This window comes from Hordeum vulgare, chromosome 6H (assembly GCF_904849725.1).
Source record: "Hordeum vulgare subsp. vulgare chromosome 6H, MorexV3_pseudomolecules_assembly, whole genome shotgun sequence".
Classification (NCBI taxonomy): domain Eukaryota; kingdom Viridiplantae; phylum Streptophyta; class Magnoliopsida; order Poales; family Poaceae; genus Hordeum; species Hordeum vulgare.
In genome coordinates this window covers 548,301,124-548,320,947 of record NC_058523.1, presented here as the reverse complement: position 1 = coordinate 548,320,947, position 19,824 = coordinate 548,301,124, and the positions used below count along the sequence as shown (strand labels likewise).

General features: G+C 42.9%; 2 long non-coding RNA genes across 2 annotated transcripts; both read right to left on the bottom strand.

Moving 5' to 3' along the window:
- Positions 1 to 2,863: 2,863 nt before the first annotated feature.
- On the bottom strand, positions 2,864 to 3,403 carry LOC123403766. The gene is made up of 2 exons (XR_006611549.1): positions 3,298 to 3,403; positions 2,864 to 3,201 (listed from the first exon to the last, which is right to left on the bottom strand). It is a non-coding gene; the product is annotated as an uncharacterized LOC123403766 (long non-coding RNA).
- A 7,644-nt stretch (positions 3,404 to 11,047) lies between these two features.
- LOC123404266 lies at positions 11,048 to 11,561 on the bottom strand. The gene is made up of 2 exons (XR_006611709.1): positions 11,440 to 11,561; positions 11,048 to 11,364 (listed from the first exon to the last, which is right to left on the bottom strand). It is a non-coding gene; the product is annotated as an uncharacterized LOC123404266 (long non-coding RNA).
- Positions 11,562 to 19,824: the final 8,263 nt, after the last annotated feature.

Below are 19,824 nucleotides of genomic sequence, written 5' to 3'. Positions count from 1 at the left end.
TGAATGCGATTGGTGATATGGTTGAATGCCTTTGCATGAAAATATTTGTTGATCATTCTACACAAGAATGTATGTGATAAAGTAACTGTATTTGAAATGATGAAGTACAAAATTAAAATAGGTCAAATATTGTCTTAAAGTAAAATAATATGTCGTCACAAAGTGGCTTGTGAGTTTAGAGACGAATATAACATTTGTACATAGCGTGTATAGAAACGGGATTAGAGCCCATGATGAATGAAATGACCCTGTTAGTAGAGACGTCATAGGAGCGCATCTAATAGAATGACTATAATATCTAGAGATGATTTTGAACGTCCCAATATAGCGTGTCATATCTAAGGACGTCTTTGAACGTCCCAACACAGTGTCTCATATTTACAGATGCCTTTGAACGTCCCAATATAGTGTCTCATGTCATGTACATACGCTTAGCCAGTGTGTCTTACCTTTGCTTTCTAACTTTTCCTTTTTTGTATTATTTTCAAAAACTCTCAAACTTCAAAAAAATCTTCCTGTTTTTAGAAGTTATTCACATATTCAAAAAAGTTTGCATTTACGTAAAAGTTTAGGGAATTTCAACTTTTTTCATGTTTTCATTTTTTTAAGAAATTCAAAAAATGTTCACATTTTGTAATAAACATAAAAATTTCAGAAAAAATTAATTCCATTTTCAAGTTTGGGTCATAACTTGAAAATAATGTTCGTGTTTTCAAAAAATGTTTGAAAGGTTTAATAAATGTTACAGATTTCAAAAAGGTTTGGAATTAAAAAATTGTTCACAATTTTCAAAACAAAAAAATGTTTGTGTCTGCAAAATAAATTAATATTTTTGGAAAAATATCTGAAATAATAAAAATCCCTATTCACAAAAGAAAATTTAAAAATTGACCGCTATAGTGCACCGGCCATGCACGGGTCTCTACACTGTGTTGGTTCGCTGCAGTGTACCAGCAAAAAATAGAAAGAAACGGTTGCTATAGTAGCCGGCTCAGTACAATTCCCACTGGTCGTTCGCGGGTCTATTGGGCGTCTAATGCAAAACTGGCTACCGATGCAGGCTCGTTCTTATTCATTCACTATCCATTTCGCTTCCTTCCTCTCCGCCAAACATTCTTCCCCGTAAGAGCAACTCTAGCACATCTGCATCCCGTCCTGATCCGAAAAATAAGTGCCAAAATGCGGGTTGGAGCGGAAAAACCTGTTCGATCAGACCCCGCATCCCGTCCCGACCCGCAAATATTTTTGTGAGGCACGGCAAAATCTCGGCCCCAACCCGCGTATTCACGGGTTTCCACCTCGCCGTTGTGGTGCCCCGCATATGAGCGAAAACGGTTGGTGGGGGGACATTTCAGCCCGCGCTTTTCCCCACCAAAGCATATTCCGCGAATATGCTCTTTTACGGGTCCGTTATGCGGGGTCTGCATCCACGTCCGTGCGCGCCGGTCTGCATAGACGTTTTTACGCAAACTGCAAACACGTTTTACGGACCGCACGAATACGGGGTCTGCTAGAGTTGCTCTAAGCTCAATGTTGCGCCCGAAATCGCTGCTCCTCGCTACTGCTGCTGCAATTGCTCGTCCGCAAAGTTGCTACCGTACGCGGCCGAAGATACGAGCCTGTGTCATGCTGGCGAGGGAGTTGCAAACCACAACTGTCGGAGCTGTAACCAGCGGAGGCAAGCGTTGGATACATTGACGGCGGTGCTGCAACCATCAAGACGGTGATCAACAGTGTTGTGCCGGACGACTGCCATTTTTTGGGAGGGATTGTTTGTTGCAATTGGTCAATCTTTTTGCTACCATCGCTTTTGTTTTCTAGTACCACTATTCCTTTTGATTTTGCACCACCCGTCTTTGACTTTTTGTTGGATCCATCCTTTTGCTCGAAACCATTTCGTTTTTGTTTTTGCTACCATTGTCTTTGATTTGTGCTACCACCGTCTTAAATTTTTGTTACCGTCCTCGTCTTTGATTATTTGTTGGATCCATCTGTTTTTCCGAAAACAACTCCAAATTTGCTACCACCGTCCTTTTGTTTTAGCTACCGATATATTTGATTTTGTTATAACTCTGTCTTTTGAGTTTTTTGTTGGAACCAGCGAATTATTTTGTTTGAAGGAACATTTTTTTGGTACCACTCCGTCCGCAAATGTCCACAATGAAGACTTTTTAGCAAAAAAGCTGCAACTGACGGCCAACTTTTGCTGGAACAAGAAACACAAATTGCTGCATCGGTGCGGACTAGTAACATCGTTGTTGTAACCAGCAAGCTGCATCATGGAGTCGTGCGCGAGTAAAGAAAGGAATTTTTTCCTTTTTCTCTCTCTCTCTCGATCTGATGGTTATATGTGCTTGTATCCGACGCTAGTGCGACGACGCCTCAAATTTGGGTCTGTCGACCGGCGCCTATCAGCCCCTCCCCGAAACAACTCCAAATTTACTACCACCGTCTTTTTGTTTTTGCTACCGATGTATTTGATTTTTGTATTTTGTTATAACTCTGTCTTTTGAGTTATTTGCTGGAACCAGCGAATTATTTTGTTGGAAGAAATGATTTTTTTGCTACCACCTCGTCTACAAATGTCTATAATGACAACTTTTTAGCAAAAGAGCTCCCTCCAGCCGAGCTAGTATCATGTCTAGGCTTCCGTCCAAAAAAAAATCATCATATAACTCTGTATATGAATACTAGAAGCACGGAGAGTATCTGGTTCTATTTCTTAAAAAAAAACAAGTCCAAATTATAAAGAAAAAAACTATTATCATAAAAAACCAATATTTCATAAACCAAATTCTAGAAGCACGGAGAGTATCTGGTTCTATTTCTTCCCTTATAAACTCAAATAATTCAAATAATCCAAGAAGCAAGTCCAAATTCATCATTCTTCATATGACTTATCAGTGAACAACGGTGCTCTACATTATTAATGATTTTGCTGCATTATTCAATTCAAAATGACATCCTATGCATCCTGTCTAAATCAATGCTCATTTGTTGATTGTCGGGGAGGCCATTTTGTGCAGAACGTACACTGGCACCCCTTTGCAACACACTCGCCTTCTGTGCCGTACCCTATACGTTTGACGCATGTCTCACGACAAATTTGGTTATCACATGGCTTTGGTGATGGGTGAGTAATGCTTGACATACAGGAGATGGGATGACTGCTAATGCCCGCCGACACCTCCATTACCACATCTGCAAAATCTCAATATGACTCAGAGACGACCACAACATGACCACTATTTGTTGAACGAGGTTTCGAAGAAACATATTACGTGAATAAATGAGTACCTGATGATAGCATGAGGAAGGCGACCACGAGCAACATTTTGGTACTCGTCATCTTAGCTAGTTGTTGATTTGAAGGAAAGACTTGCCGATCGTTGCCTGATCTGTGAGCTACGAAGGAGAATCAACATAATGGGCAAGCCTTTTTATATTGGATTTGCCACATTAAAGTACAAGATTTGGTGAGATTTACCAAATTAGTGAGCTATATTAATATCCATTAACCAAATGAAATTGTAAATATTCTATTCACTAAGATCGTTCCATCGATGAGTAATTCGAGGCACTAATCGTGCACGTGCAGATATATTGGATTTGTCACATTAAAGTACAAGATTTGATGAGATTTATTAAATTAGCGAGCCATATTAATAGCCATTAACCAAATAAAATTATAGATATTCTTATTCATTAAAATAGTTTCATCGACAAGCAGGAATTCACCATGCAAAAAAATAATAATTCAACAACCAATTCGAGCCACTAAATAATCATGCACGTGCATAGTACATAATGTAGAGGTATGCCATGGATCAACATGTGCACACCAAGAAAATACGGTAAGAAACAGAAGCGTTTGGTGTAAATTTCCGGAGATAGTGGTTGAGTTACCCCTTTTTTAGAAGGATCCTTGCTTGCTAGCTCAGTAATCTTTACTTTTAAAGAGGAGGTTGATAGTACCGCCTCACCTCCTATCACTCTTACAATAAGAAGAGGCAGTATAAAAAGTCCAATGATACAGAGATGTGAAACATCTATGAACGAAGAATCGGTAAAAACTCCAACATCGAAAACATCATAGAAGATGCATATGTAGTCCGTTTTTGATGAAGTCGAACTTGTCATGAAGATGACCATAAGCTCGAGAAACCACATAGAGAAAAACCAACCAAGAGCCAAGAAAAATGATGATGCCAACAATGCAATGGTTTGAGCTCTCAACAAACGATGCGATGAAGCTACTCGCTTGAGAGCCCCCCTTGATAGTACGACAATTGATCCTATAACCCAGTCTCCCAACTTACACCCTGAGACCGGTAAAATAGAAAGCCTATCAAGGACAAACCTTTGCCTTGCGCATAGTCCACTTGAGCTAGATGATGACGATCTTGTCCTCCTCAAGATGGACCACTTTTCTTGATTGTGCCGGCTCAAAGAAGACTAGCAGATTGCCCCCCCCCCCCAATACTCCACTATGGGTGAGCCACTTTCCGGCACATCTTCACAAGTCCATTGTCACCACAATGGACGGCAAGCTTCAAGCATGATCTCTTCGTGATGCTCCACTTGAACTTACACATCGCAATCTTGATGACGATCACCACTTGATGTCATCCTCCATGGGTTGTATGAGATCTTCCTCTTGACGCAAGCCCGTGGAAACATACCTAACCCCACATAGAACTCTCACGCAGACCATGGGTTAGTAAACAAAGTGTAATGGACAATGCTTACCATACCATGAGTCACTAGACCCCTCTCGGTACTCTTGTATGCTTTGTGTGTTGATAAACTTGATGCACTCTTTCACTTAGTCTTGATCATCCTTGTATCTTATATTCTCTCTTCATAAAGATGATGTATTGAAGGTAAACATGAGTGTTCACACAATCTTGTTCTTCAAGACATGCTTGTAATAAGCTCAACTCTCACATGACCTATATTTGGATAAAACCTTGAATACCACCTTGGTCACCATATAAACTTCTTGCAACCAACAAATGGACTTCAAGAAGTGCCTATGGAGAAATTCTTTGAATATAAATCAAGGCAACTGAAAGGATGTGGATGTCGCCTAGAGGGGGGGGGGTGAATAGGTGCTTTAAAATAATTACGGTTTAGGCTTGAAAAAATGCAGAATAAAACTAACGTTTAATTAGCCAAGCACAAAACCTAAAACAACTAGGCTCACCTATGTGCACCAATAACTTATGCTAAGCAAGATAAATAACTAAGTGGTAGAAAGATATATAACAAGAAACAATATGGCTATCACAAAGTAAAGTGCATAATTAAAGGGCTCGGGTAAGAGATAACCGACGCACGCAGAGACGATGATGTATCCCGAAGTTCACACCCTTGCAGATGCTAATATTTGTTTGGAGCGGGGGCACAATGCTCCCCAAGAATCCACTAGGGTCACTGTAACCTCCTCACGCCCTCTTACAATGCAAGATGCCGTGATTCCACTAAGGGTCCCTTGAGGGCGGTCACCGAACCCGTACAAACAAGGTTGGCGCAATCTCCACAATTTAATTGGAGGCTCCCAACGACACCACAAAGCTTCACCATAATGGATTGTGGCTCCGAGGTGAACGCAATTGCTCGGGAAATCTCCATAACCTAATCGGAGACCCTGACGCTTGCTCGAAATTTTACACCACGACGATTGAGCTCTGAGGCACCACCAAGCTCCTAGGATGCCAAAGCACCCAAGAAGAACAAGCTCTAGGGTACCAAGAACCGGAGAGGAACAAGCTCTAGGGTACCAAGCATCCAAGAGTAATAAGATTCTCAAAGTTCACTTCCACGTACCACCGTGGAGAACTCAAACTAATGCAACTAATGCAATGGCAAGAACACACGAAGTGGTCAAGTTCCTCACACTAAAATCCCTTCACAAGAACAAAAGCTATGGAGGAATATGAGAGCAAGAACAAGGAGCTCACAAAGAACTCCAAGATCTAGATCCAAGGGGTTCCCTTCACATAGAAGAGAAAGTGATTGGTCGAAATGTGAATATAGATCTCCTCTCTCTTTTCCCTCGAGAACTATCAAGAATCATTGGAGGGATTGAGAATTAGCAAGCTCGAAGAAGGTCGACAATGGTGAAGAACAGGAGGCCAAAAGATAGGGTTCAATGGGGAAGAAGAGCCCCTTTTATAGGAAGGGGAAAATCCGACCGTTACCCCCTTAGTCCGCACACAAGCGGTACTACCGCTCAAGGGGTCGGTACTACCGCCCATTAGAGGTAGTACCGCTCCTGGGGGGCGTACGTTGTGGCTGGGGAGTAGCAGATTAGGAGGGAGGCGGAGGGAGGTAGTATTACCAGAGCGGTACTACCGCCGACAGGAGCGGTACTACCGCCCATAAGGGGTAGTACCGCCTCCTATGTCCGCTCTAGATCCGCTAAGAGTCCAACCCGAGAAAATCTGGGTGGAACTGGCACGGTAGTAATAAGTGGTACTATTGCTCTATGCGCCGTACTACCACCCAGAACTATCGTTCCAGAAACCGCCCAGTCTGACACGAAAAGTGTCGAGCCCCTCATGAGAGAGGTACTACCTCTCCCTACGGCGGTACTACCTCTCCTAAGCACAATTTTGATAGGGATGCAAGGCGTAATTCTTTTATGTGCTTCATAAATTCTATCCCAAGCTTTCTTCACATCTTCTCCAACCCTTTGATGGAAATCTAGGACCTCTGATTCCCTCAAAGAACCAAATCCTAACATGCTTGACAACAAAAAGCAAAGTAACTATTTTTTTGTGGTTTTTGGTATAAGACTCTAAAGCAAAAAACTAGAAAGCAAACTAACAAGACTAAAAAGCAAAAGTAAAAGATAGCGTGCAACTCCCCTATCTTAAAGACTGGTGTCCCGGGCAACGGCGTCAGAAAACTTTCCTTGATGATGAGATGATGTATATACTTCTCGCTCCTCGTTGGTTACCCCAGGTGGAAGATTGAGATGTACCCAGCAGCAAGTTTTCCCTTACACGAAGACTGTAAGGTTTATCGAACCAGGAGGACTCCTAGGATCAACAAGTAGGTGTCTCCCACCCAGGTGCTAGCAGAAGACGGGGACCTGCACACACACAAATAACTTTGCTCTCAGCGAGTACACAGAGGTTGTCAATCTCTCCGGCCTTGTAGTTTGCAAAGGATCAAAACACAAGTGGGAATAGTAATAGTGATTGCAATGGAAAAGTAAATGAAAGCAGTAAATGATGGAGGTGTAAACAATGATGGTGATATGGACTGTTGTCACATGATGTTCACTAGTGATGACTCTCTCCCAAGAGACGAGAAACAACTATGCTTGGGTGAACAAATTACAGTTGGGCAATTGATAGAATTATAAACGCACCGCAATGCTAATTATGCTACTTGAAAGTTAGAGGCTCAATAGTAATGGGCAGTACGCCAAGACAAGTAGACCATTTATTTATTAGCATCTACTTACTAATCATCCACCTTGAGATATCTATCCAGAACATCTCACCGGTATTAAGTTGCGAGCCCCATCCAAAGTGTAAACTCAACGCAACGGAAAACTGCATTAACGAACTATGCGTAAGGTAAACAATCCTTGCAACCGTGGTCACAAGCACTGTTGTTTTCTCCCTGGTGGCAACAGCACATCCCCTAGTCTCATGTTTCTGTCACTCAAGCTAGACATCGAGGGGCATGAAAACACAATCATGCATAACGCTCCCTCTTGGAGTTACAATCTACTACTCGGCCAAAGCAATAAATAGCAACGGAAAACATGCATGAATCACTAAGGAACAAAATATAAAAGGATAATCAAATATATAACTCATAACAATCTGAACATAATCTCATAATCCATCGGATCCCAACAAACCAAGCATAGCAATAGCAAGAGAATAACATAGATGCCTTGATCATGTAGGGTAGCTCACAAGGACTAACCATTGAAGCACAAGATTGGAGAGAACACATCGCATAGCTAATGGTCATGGACTCATGGTCCAAGGAGGACTACTCACGACACGTCCGGGAAGCGTCCATGACGGTGGAGAAGCTCCCGGAGGTCAATCCTCCCTCTGGCAGGGTGCTGGGAAGAGGTCACCAGACGCTCCCGATCTCGGAAGCACTGCGGCAGCGGAACGATGGAGAAATTCGCGATTCTGGATCCCCTCATGGGTTTTCCTCGTCAAGGGGTAAATATAGGCGAAAGGAGGGCACCAAAGAAGGTGGGACCCACCCATGCGACCTGTGGGCGCGACCACGTGGTAGGCCGCGCCATGAGGTCGCGTGGACGGCCCCTGGCCCCCTCTGGACCATCTTCGGTGATCTGGAAGCTTCCGTTACGCTGATTTTTTTATATATTTTTCCCGGGATTTTTCGGGCTTCGGAAAATTGGGTAAGAGCCCCTGCAAAATAGACATCAGCAAACAGAAACTGGCACTGGGTGCATTGAGTTAGTAGGTTAGTCCAAATATGTGTAAAAAGATATAAAAGTGTAGCAAAAAATATAACAATGTCACCCAAAAGATCATGGAACAAGCATAAATTATAGATACGTTTGGGACGTATCAACATGCAAGTCGTGAATCCTATTACAAGAACATATTTGGACTAACCTACTAAATCAGTGCACCCAGTGCCAGTTTGTGTCTGCTGATGTCTTTTTTGCAGCGGCTTTTACCCAAATTTCTACAACCCTAAAAAACCCGAGAAAAATATATAAAAATCAGCGTGACAGAAGCTTCGAGAGGCATCAAGGTGGGCCAGAGGGGAGCAGGGCTTGCCCAGGCGGCCTCCCTGCGCGGCCTGGCCCCTAGCCGCGCCCACAGGTCGCCTGGGTGGCGCCCACCTCCTCTGGTGCCCTCCTTCGGCCTATATTTACCTCTCCGAGAGGAAACCCTTCCATCAGATCCAGAATCGCAAATTTCTCCATCGTTCCACCGCCGCATCGCTTCCGAGATTGGGAGCGTCAGGAGACCTCTTCCTGGCACCCTGCCGGAGGGAGGATTGACCTCCGGGAGCTTCTCCACTGCCATGGATGCTTCCCGGACGTGTCGTGAGTAGTCCTCCTTGGACCATGAGTCCATGACCAGTAGCTATGTGATGTCTTCTCCCCAATCTTGTGCTTCCATGATTAGCCCTTGTGAGCTGCCCTACACGATCGAGGCATCTATGTAAATTTCCTGCTATTGCTATGCTCGGTTTGCTGGGATCCGATGGATTATGACATTATGTTCATATGGTGATGAGTTATATATTTGATTATCCTTTTATATTATGTTCTTTAGTGATTCATGCATGTTTTCCGTTGCTCTTTATTGCTTTGGCCGAGTAGTAAATTGTAACTCCAAGAGGGAGCGTTATGCATGATTGTCGGTTCATGCCCCTTGATGTCTAGCTTGAGTGACAAAAACATGAGACTAGGGGATGTGATGTTGCCACCAGGGAGAAAACAATGGTGCTTGTGACCACGGTTGCAAGGATTATTTACCTTACGCAAAGTTCGTTAATGCAGTTGTCCGTTGCTTTGAGTTTACACTTTGGATGGGGCTCGCAACTTAATACCAGCGAAATGTTCTGGATAGATAACTCAAGGTGGGTGATTAGTAAGTAGATGCTGTTGAATAAACGATCTACTTGTCTTGACGTACTGCCCATTACTTTTGAGCCTCTAACTTTCTTGTAGCATGATTAGCATTGCGGTGCATTCATAATTATGTTAATTGTCTAGCTATAATTTGTTTACCCATACATAGTTGTTTATCGTCTTTTGGGAGAGAGACATCACTAGTGAACATCATGTGACTCAGGTCCATATTACCACCATTGCTTACACCTCCGTTAATTTACTGCTTTCATTTACTTTTCCATTGCAATCACTATCACTATTCCCGCTTGTGTTTTGATCCTTTGCAAACTACAAGGCCAGAGAGATTGACAACCTCTATGTACTCGTTGGGAGCAAAGTTATTTGTTGTGTGTGCAGGTCCACGTCTTCTGCTAGAGCCAGAGCAGCGGACACCTACTTGTTGATCCTCGGAGTCGTCCTGGTTCGATAAACCTTACCATCCCAGTGTAAGAGAAATCGGATGCTGACTACATCTCCACCTTCCACTTGGGGTAACCAACAAGGGGCGAGAAGTATATCCATCAACTCGTCATCAGTCCCGCGTTCAAACAACCCAGCTCACATAATCCAAATTTGTTAACAGTTTCCTTCTGTTTGAGGGCTTAAAAGAGTCCTATCGGGCCGTGGCTATTTGGGCCGTTCCAACGGTCACCTCTGAGCTATTTCATCAAACGACGTCGTTCTCCAGTGAATAGTGGGGAAATATGTCGCACAGGAGCTACTGATTCCAGCAAAATTAATGGCGGTTACAGCACAAAACAATGGTTGCCGTCATTGCAATGTTGTGCTTGTTCCATCTCTAGTACTCTTCGGTTGCAACAAAATTTGCACTGATTTCAGCAAAACTGATGGCTAGTTGAGCACACACACAAAATGCTTGTCTTCCGTGAAGTGTTCTTGTAGAATCTCCAGTAGTCATGAGTTGCAACAAAATTTGCATTTATTCTAGCAAAACTAATGGCTGGTTCCAACATAAGCATGCTCCCATCGTCGGGTTGAACCGTTGAAGCAAAACAAAAAGTACATTGGTTCCAACAAAAATAAAAGCTAATTCCATAAAAATCCTTGCTGTCGCGGGTCACAACAAAAAATCCGTAGGTTTCAGCAAAAGGAAATGCCGATTGTAGCTCAAAACGATGTTGGGCCGGGATGGTGTTTAATGTCTGTATAATTGCACCTCTCACAACCATGGAGATCCCTTTCCACTTGAGTTGATACCATGTCTAGTCTTCCTTATAAGAAATGCAACTGAACGCCTAAGCACGTTTCCATAACCAAAGCTTTTTATAATCTTGTACATATGTCTAGTATCCAGTTCTATTTCAACGTCCGATATTCGTAATATGCTTGCAGAAAGTGCGCATAAACATCATATATCTTACTTCATGATTTTAAACAATTCAAGCAGCAGGAACAAATTCATCACTTTTCATATGGATCATTATTGAAATCCTTACCACACCACTTGTGGTTTCATCACGTTGTTCATGGAAGAAACCATCCCATATAATCTAGTTAGCACACATGTCGTGATTATCGTGGAGGGTTGTATATGCACAATGTGCACTTGCATCCCTCGGCAATACACACACCAGACTTCTGTTGCCCTGTACGGTACTTGCACATCGCATCACAAGTTTGGTTGTCACATGTTGGCGATGGGAGAATTTTTGCCACACATGTGAAGAGTTTGATGCTACCGTCTGTTGACGCTTCCATTACCGCATCTGCAAAATCTCCGACACAATCGTTATTTGTTGGACAAGATTCGGAAAAGATGTATTACATGAACAAATGAGTACCCGATGCGAACACAAGGAAACTGAGGCCTAGAAGCAACATATGGGTAGTCCTCATCTTATCTAGCTCTTGTGCTGAAGGAAAGAGTTGCTGATCGTTGTGTTATATGTGAGCTCTGAAGAAGAACAAACGGAATGGGCAAGCCATTTTATAGTGCATTTGATAGCATTGAACTAGAAAATTTTGTGAATTTTAAAAAACTAATAGACACTAAGTGACTAGATGTATACTATATTTATTTGATTTGGTGAGATTCACCAAATTAATAGTCCCTAAGTGAATATGCATACATACTAAAAAATATTATATTTATTTTGGCGATGAAATATTTTTTGATGTACGTATGCATATTCACTTAATGGCTATTGAATTGGTAAATCTCACCAAATCAAATAAATATAATATATATCTACTCAATTAGTGTCTACACATACATGCAAATGCATCGACGCATGCGCAAAATCTTTTATACACATACAAAATAGAAATGTTTCTTATTCAATACTCGACGTTATATCAGTGTGTAAAGATAATATAAAATACATTACCAAATAACAAACATCTCTTATTCAATTGTTGCTTCACCGGCTCCAAAAAAACGTTGCTTCAAACTAGGAGATGCATGCAAGAATAATAATTTATCATCTACATGCAAGCCATGTCATGACTAACACAACAATGTAAATTAGAAATCAAGCACACAAAAGTTAATGTATGTTTAAAGGAACCCTAAACTAAGTATGAGTGTAGAATAGCTTCCTACGCCCCTAGTACAAAGTGCACAAATTATAGTAAAATACTATACAAAATATAGTAATTTTTCAACAATGTAGTACATTATCGACATATTTAGTTCAATACACATCACCAATAACTAATAATGCATAGTTCTAGTGCCCTACAAAGCATGTCATGAACCAGATCAAACCATACTATTAAGATGATCAACTATTAGTGTTCAACTTAATAGTTACACATGTCAATGAAGACCTGGGGAGAAGCATGGATACTATCAAATAGAAAATAATCAATTTTCAAATAAAGCATGGAAAGCATCTTCATGTTAAGAGGTATCTACTATATATCTCGCAACAATTCCCCATATTAATTGCGCTACACGCTTATACCTTCATGGACCTCTTGTTTCATCTTTCCACCGGTAACCATGATCGTGATATCTTGTTGAGTGAAATTTCCCTAGAATTGAGCCAATAGCCAATCTACATGTCTCCAAGATCGAACCAAAAAGGAAACTCCAACTGGAGACCTTAATGATGATCTTGGTTGCTGATAGTTTTAAACGATAGAACACCTGGATCACTCAGTTCTTTTCAGTGGATTTGGCTATTAGAATGGAACTCCGCCTGAAAATATTGGGCATTACACAATTGGAAAGACTATTGTTTAGAAGAAAAGGTTGCTCTTATGATAACAAGTATTTACATAGAGTTACTTTTTAGTGTCAAAAAATCATACAATTCTTTCACGCTTCCACCTTATGTTTTTTCTTCTTGCCTTGCAAGTGCTATCTCATTACAACATTCTATCAAACACAAAGGATAATAAAAGACAATGGCATCGGTCCATCAAGAAAGAAAATGTAGATACAACTAATATATCCATGAGGATAATTTGTGTTGTTAAAAGAATGTGTGCAATAGAAACCACAGTTAAATTCTATGAAGTGCTATGGGATGCATCGGCCACTTTCTTCTTCTCTCACGACTACAAAAATGTAAGCAAAATAAAGAAGTTATTTCATTATAGATATAGACTCTATTTGGACTAAACAAGGACCTTCACATGTATTTCTTAAAATGCTAATATCCTAAACATCTTAAATATCAAAACAATGTTCTTGCAGAACTGATGTAACACTGGGTTAGATAAAATCCAGCTAATTGACCACACAATGTAAATAATTGCAATACGACTATACATAAGTGAATAGAAAATATACATGTATTGACACTATTTATCATTCATAAGCGCATTTCATCTTTGAGTCTATCATTGTAGTTTCAACATCAATTTGTTCTCCTAAAATGCCAGAACCAAAATAAGTTTCATGGCTGACCACTGTTGGATCTTCAACATACATTGTATACTGCAATTTCAGGCATGCAAAAGCAACAAATGTATCGATAGCATATATAACATAGACACCATTGATAAGGGTTATAGTTGGGCACCTCCACATGATGGTTTTTCATTAACATTTCGCCACTAAACCAAGGTATCCCCAAAAAATAGAGAAGACAAGAAGTTCTTAGCACGTCATCACACTGAGACACTGTATAAAATAAACTTGAAATCTTAATAAGGTAATAAATTGTGCTAGTGAAAGGAAATAATGATGATTTGTTGGTGTCATCCACCTACATAAATATACTCTATGTTGTAATGCACACTGAATCAGTAATTGTAGTTCATATATTCACTCAAAGTTTGCATAGTTTATCCTTGGACAACAAAGTATAGGAGGCAATGCCAAAATTTTGACTAGCCCACGGATGAGCAGATTTTGCATCACTTTTTGGAGTACATTCTATTAGAAAAATCCCCCATATCACATCTCAACAATTTTTCATGCCCACAATATATAATTTCCAATCTTTCCGCACTTCAACAAGTTCATTGCACAACTTTTGGTTTTATTTTTATTAGTTTCCATTTGTTTTGTTGTATTTATAGGTGTATTGTTATTCCCATGGACTTAGTACATCAAAAGGGACCAAGTTGGGGCCAAACCAGAGGATTTACATGGACCAGGTTCAGCCCCATTGGATTTGGATAATTTGACAGTTTCCAAAGAGTCCATAATGAATATCCAATATCATGGGTGTATCGGGATTTCTATGACAAACCCAATGATCCCGAGAATGCCCAAATTGAAGTTCATATGTAGAAATGACAACCAAAATAAAAAGGGGCATTTCCATTTTCCACCTAACTTTGTCCCGATCTCATCTTTACCCCTAAATAAAAACAGTGCTCAACTATACCCCTCTTGTGTCTGATGCCCTTGTGGAAATACCCCTGTGTGTCGTTTCCATCCGGTCAAAGGGGTTTGACCATCAACTAAACATTTCCTGGACATTTTTACCCCTCGCCAAGAAAATAAAAAATGAAACAAAAGAAAAAAAGGTAGAGAGAATCTTATATGTAGCCGGCCCATGTAGCCAGGCCAGCACACCACCGTTGACGGTCGTCATCTTCAACCTCGCGCCTGGAAGCACAAGGGCGTGTGGAGGTCGTGCGCACCGCCGCCGCCTGCATAGTCACCGCACTCCACATGCCATCTAACCATGTCCAGAAGCTCCGTTGAGCTTCGCCAAGTCTCCACAATGAAGCCCATGAGCCGAGGAGGAACCGCATCGTAGCCTTCATCATCATCTTCACCGCCGGCCGCCGAAGATTTCCATCGCCGATTTGTCGTCGTAATAGCTCCCCCAACCCAGTTGACCTGCCCATCAGAACCGTTGTGATCCACTGCTTGTTTCCCCCTTTTACTTTGCTCGTTCCCATGACATAGCGTTGTTCCCCGCGAGATCCGAAGTTGTAGTCCGCCATTGACGAAGAACACGAGCACCTCGAGCTTGACTTGCCCCGTTTTGCTGTCCAACATGCTCGTGGAGCTTGACTTTGCCGATCAACCTGCTCGCCCACGACCCGTTGCGACTTCTCCGTCGAGCCCGTGCATGCGCAGTAGCAAACACTCACCACCAGCTACGATCCAGTCCACCCCCAGCAGCCCCACAACCTCCGATCGATGCGCGCTAGCTCCGACTACCCAGCATGCCTCACCATTGTCCATTTGGTCGCCGGAGGAGGTGGCTCGAGACCCTCCGCCGCGACTTTTGCTCGCCGACGGCTCAACCTTAAGTCTGTTGATGTGGCAGGGATTAGCTTAGGCTAATCTCTGTTTAGTTAAGACCTGAGTCTATGACGGTAGGCCCCATCCCTATAACTAAAACTGTTTTATTTTCTGTTGTGTGTGAGAGAGAGATTTTCCATGGTGGGGTCCACTTCTAAGAGAGGGAGGTTTTTTCTTTTTCTCAAGTGTAGGTCCCACATGTTAGTGGCATATACACACAGTCTAGAAAACGTCCAGTTGACGGTAAGACCCCTTTTTTTTAAGGATATACCCGTAGAGAGTGTATCAGATCATAGAAGAACAGGCCAAAGTTGACCGATACAACGTCAAGAGGCTACACGATACAAACACGACGCCACACGGAGCATAACACAACCCACACCGCCAAGCAACAAGACTCACCTTGCACATCCTTCAACCATGAATGACGAGGAGGGTGTACACCGAGCTTCAAAGCCGCGTCACGACCGAAGATGAGAACTTCAGACCTACTCCAACTCCAAAAAGGCACAAGCCAACGCACCTCCCGCCCATAAGCGCCTAAGATCGGCGAGTGGACGGCGAGGCTAAACTGATCGAAGAAGGCGTCGACAAAGAAGCTCCCGAGATGGTGTACATGGCGCCTTGGAAGCCCACACCCTCAGCGGCGGCCAACACAGACTCCACCAAGTACTAAGGGCTCCACGAGCCACCAAAGCGACGCCCTCAAGAGGGGAACGACACAGACGCGTCGCCATCGCCCGACCCGAAGGCCGGACCTAGGGCTTCCCCTGGTGCTCGGGGCGGGGAATGGTCAGACCCCTTTGACCAGACGAAAACGGCACGGAGGGGTATTTTTATAAGGGCATCATACGAAAGAGGTGTATAGTTGAGCATCGTTTTTATTTAGGGGTAAAGATAATGTCGGGATAAAGTAACAGGAAAAATGGAAATATCCCAAATAAAAAATTGCACGCGTAGACTCCTGATGGTGCGGTATGGCCGTAAACGGTCCTATAGACGCTTGTACCAGCCTCCCAGGGAAATTAGCCATAACTTCCATGATTTCTTCCTAGTTTGTTCCTACCTGATCCTTGGCCACCAAGGGAGGTATTAGGAAAAGATTTATGACGTGTTTGGTTCGATACATATAAAGTATTTCGATTAATCAGAATGCCTTGTATAAGGCTAGGGTTTGGATGATTACGTGATGTGCTTGGTTCAACCAAGCGTTGGTTTCTCAATTCAGAGTGTTGAGCAAAGAAGGGAGGAGAAAGAGAGGCCTGGCGGTTGTGGTTGCCCGCGTCGGAGATGGGGGTAGATCAGACGGGCGAGGTTGATAGCGATGTAAGAAGGGAGAGATCCGGTCAGCTTTGCTGCTTAGTTTCTGCTTAGTGCATCCCGTTTGGGATTTACGAAGCTTTGTATCGGATTATAGGGTGACTGGAACCAGCCCAGCCGAACCAAACGCAATTAATGCATTCGCTAAATGTTGTAGTCGGGAGACGGTGCAAAATTGCCCAACCAAATGCGTTGTTAGCTCATCCAGATCGCTTGGATGAAGGGGCAGGGGAGGATCCACAAAGACAAAGGAGACACTTGGAGTCCATCAATATATACAACTCCAAACCTACCCATCAGTTCCAACTGTGATCTATTCCACCACATGCCGTCATACCTCTATTCAAGCAACAAAGCCATCTCTACCATACAGGAAGGGTCAATTGCAGTGGCTGCGCGCCTCTGCCGACGGAGTCTCGGGAACATCTGATTATCTATTGAAATGCAGGCAAATTTAGCTCCCAATTCTTCCATTTGGTGCTATTGCAATATAGCCTGCTTTTTATTGCATTTCTGCAGTTAGTCTGAACCTCAGCTCTCATAATGTTTGAAACGCAGGAAGTTATCGGCGGAGCTGAATGAACTCGATCCCAACTGGAATGTCTACTTCACAAACGTGGCAAACATGACGGCAACGTGAGCACGGAGATGTACGAAGCCAGTCTGGGATGCGAGACCGGCACAAACAACCCCCTCAGAAACTTCACGATGAGCAGATTGCTTCGTCCGAGTACTGGGATCGACGTGGTGCTACCTTGTCGATGGAATGAGGAACGCCAGAGGAAAGGTCGTGTCCGAATATCTACCGGTGAACAGGGATAGATTCTGGTCAAGCAAGCAACCTGAAAGCAGCAATACCTTGTCGACCTTCTCGTCGCGCCCACAAATATAAGACGTTATGTCATAGCTTGCTTGCTTGTCTGTAGAGCAATATAGATACTAGCCTTTAGCCTGTGACGAAACTTATGAACCAAGTAGGAGAGCATGCCTGTACTTGTGGTATCAAATCAGGCCCATGTCTTTTGATCTGGTATCCACTGAAGGCCATACACATTATATTATCTTGGAGGACCAACATATCGAGGAAAAAGAGGATGCACTTACTCGATTTTCAGTGGCGCGCATAATGCGGATGAGTGGTACACGAGAGATCCAATTACACAACTTCTCTATAGCAGCATGACAGTAACGGCTGCCCCATGGAAAAGAGATTGACAGGCACACGTTTCCTGCATCCTTGAATAACCTGAACCTTTTCCCTCTTTAATTGTCAACCATTTGATTTCCTCAAGATCTTACCAGAAAATCTCTGTCCACCAACTTCAGGTAGCGAATTATAACTAACGGGTCATCTCTAGGTTGAGAAAATACTCGCCCATCTTTACTTAACTTTAACTTTGAGTGGTCATTTAAGCCAACATTCAGTGGATGTGAAACCTATGCATAGCATGTCAAATGTGCTATATTTCTGAATGTGAAACCTATATCACAAGTGATACGAAAAAGAATGTCAAATGTGCTATTTCTGAATAGAGAAAGGAATGGTGTAGCATGCATGTATGCACTCAGATTTTTATCCAAACTTTTCCATGTCAATATGCAGATCCTTGCCAAGGGTGACGCACCGGTCCCTGCTCAACCATCCATTCAGCCAGCCACTGCTTCGGGAGATAGATGGATGGACCCTGAAATGGACACTGTAACAGCGCCCTCAAGGAAAAGATGGCACAACGTAGTACTGGGTGAGTGCAACGCATCACAGGATCTGAATCAGGGTGGTAGTGGGCATGAGCTCACTGCATTTCAGCTTGCTCCCCACTTGAGGTGGGGTGGTGAGGCTCCTTTCGGGTCCAAGTCGGCAATGGATCGACCGGTCGACTGTGCGCGAGGCGCAAGAGCGTCATAGTACCTGCTCGCGCCTCGATCGGTGGACCATTGACCTGTGGTGATTCAGCTTGGATGAGGTGCAATGCAACAGTGGGTTCAGTCAGCAATTGGTTTGTGTTTGTGGGAGCAACTGTGTGAATTGGATTGGGAATGCAATGAAATTCAGAAAGCAGTAGAAGTGCACTGCATTTTTGTCTTTCTGAAGAAAGTGTGTGCACTGCTGCATGGTTAATTATTGGGATGCCTCAATGGAAATGTTAGGTATCAGATAGTGGTATATTCTCATGAGAGAACCTGATGGATACCATGTTTATCTGGCAGGTGAAGATTCTACATAGCAGCCTCAGCACTGCATCTGCATGGAACTCAAGGTTGCTCTGAAGAGACTAAAGCAGAAAACAGAGGTCAAGAGAGTGCAATCTTCTCCTTTTCTTTTACTGAGTGGAATGCGTCTTTTCATCTGGACTGTATGTAGGCTACAATCAACTCAATTTTGTTTTCGCCAAATGAAAAGATATAGAAAAGAAAGAGCCTACCGCTTCAGAGAGCAGGTGTTCCTTTACTTCTCCTTGAAAAAAAAAATACCCAAATGGTGCCAAAACATGAGATATGGATATAGTGATATGTCATGGTGATAAGAGGTTGCATTGCATGGCTGGTGACAAAGCCTACAAACCACCAACAGTCTCAGTCGCCTAGGACAAGAAACCCCCAGGGTCAGCTCACTGCAAATGGAAAAGGCATTTCGGGCAAAAATTCGGCCTCTATCTCGAGGCCATAAACTGACTGAACAACCTCACTGGACAGATACGTCGCAAATCCGGTCGAGTCAGTCGGCGTCTCATTCACGATGAATTTCCCGCAGAAATAGAAATAAGAAGGAAAAAAATGCAGAAAAGGAGAACAAGAAAAAGATGAGCCGTTTCTCTTTACAGCTGAAAACCGCTATATTGGGCGCCTTTTGCCGTGTATCATCAGATGAGCCGGAATTGTGAGGAGCAGAGGCGAGCGGCACTTCAGTTGGGAGACGTCAGCCTCCACCCAACCAACACCTGCACCGGCTAGGCTCATCCTGCCCACTGAACTAAGGCAGCTAATTAAGTGCAGTCCCTGTCTGAAGCTCACCACAGCAGTTGCAAAATTTGCAGTGTCATTTTCTCAACAGTGCGGATCAAAATCAGCAGATTATTTTTGGGTTCTAAATGGGTTTCCTTTAAAGCATGGAGGATCAAAAGTAATTTGGGGTTTAAACCTCCTTTTCGAGAAAATAAATAATCAAAAGCAAGTTTGGAAATTCAGAAAT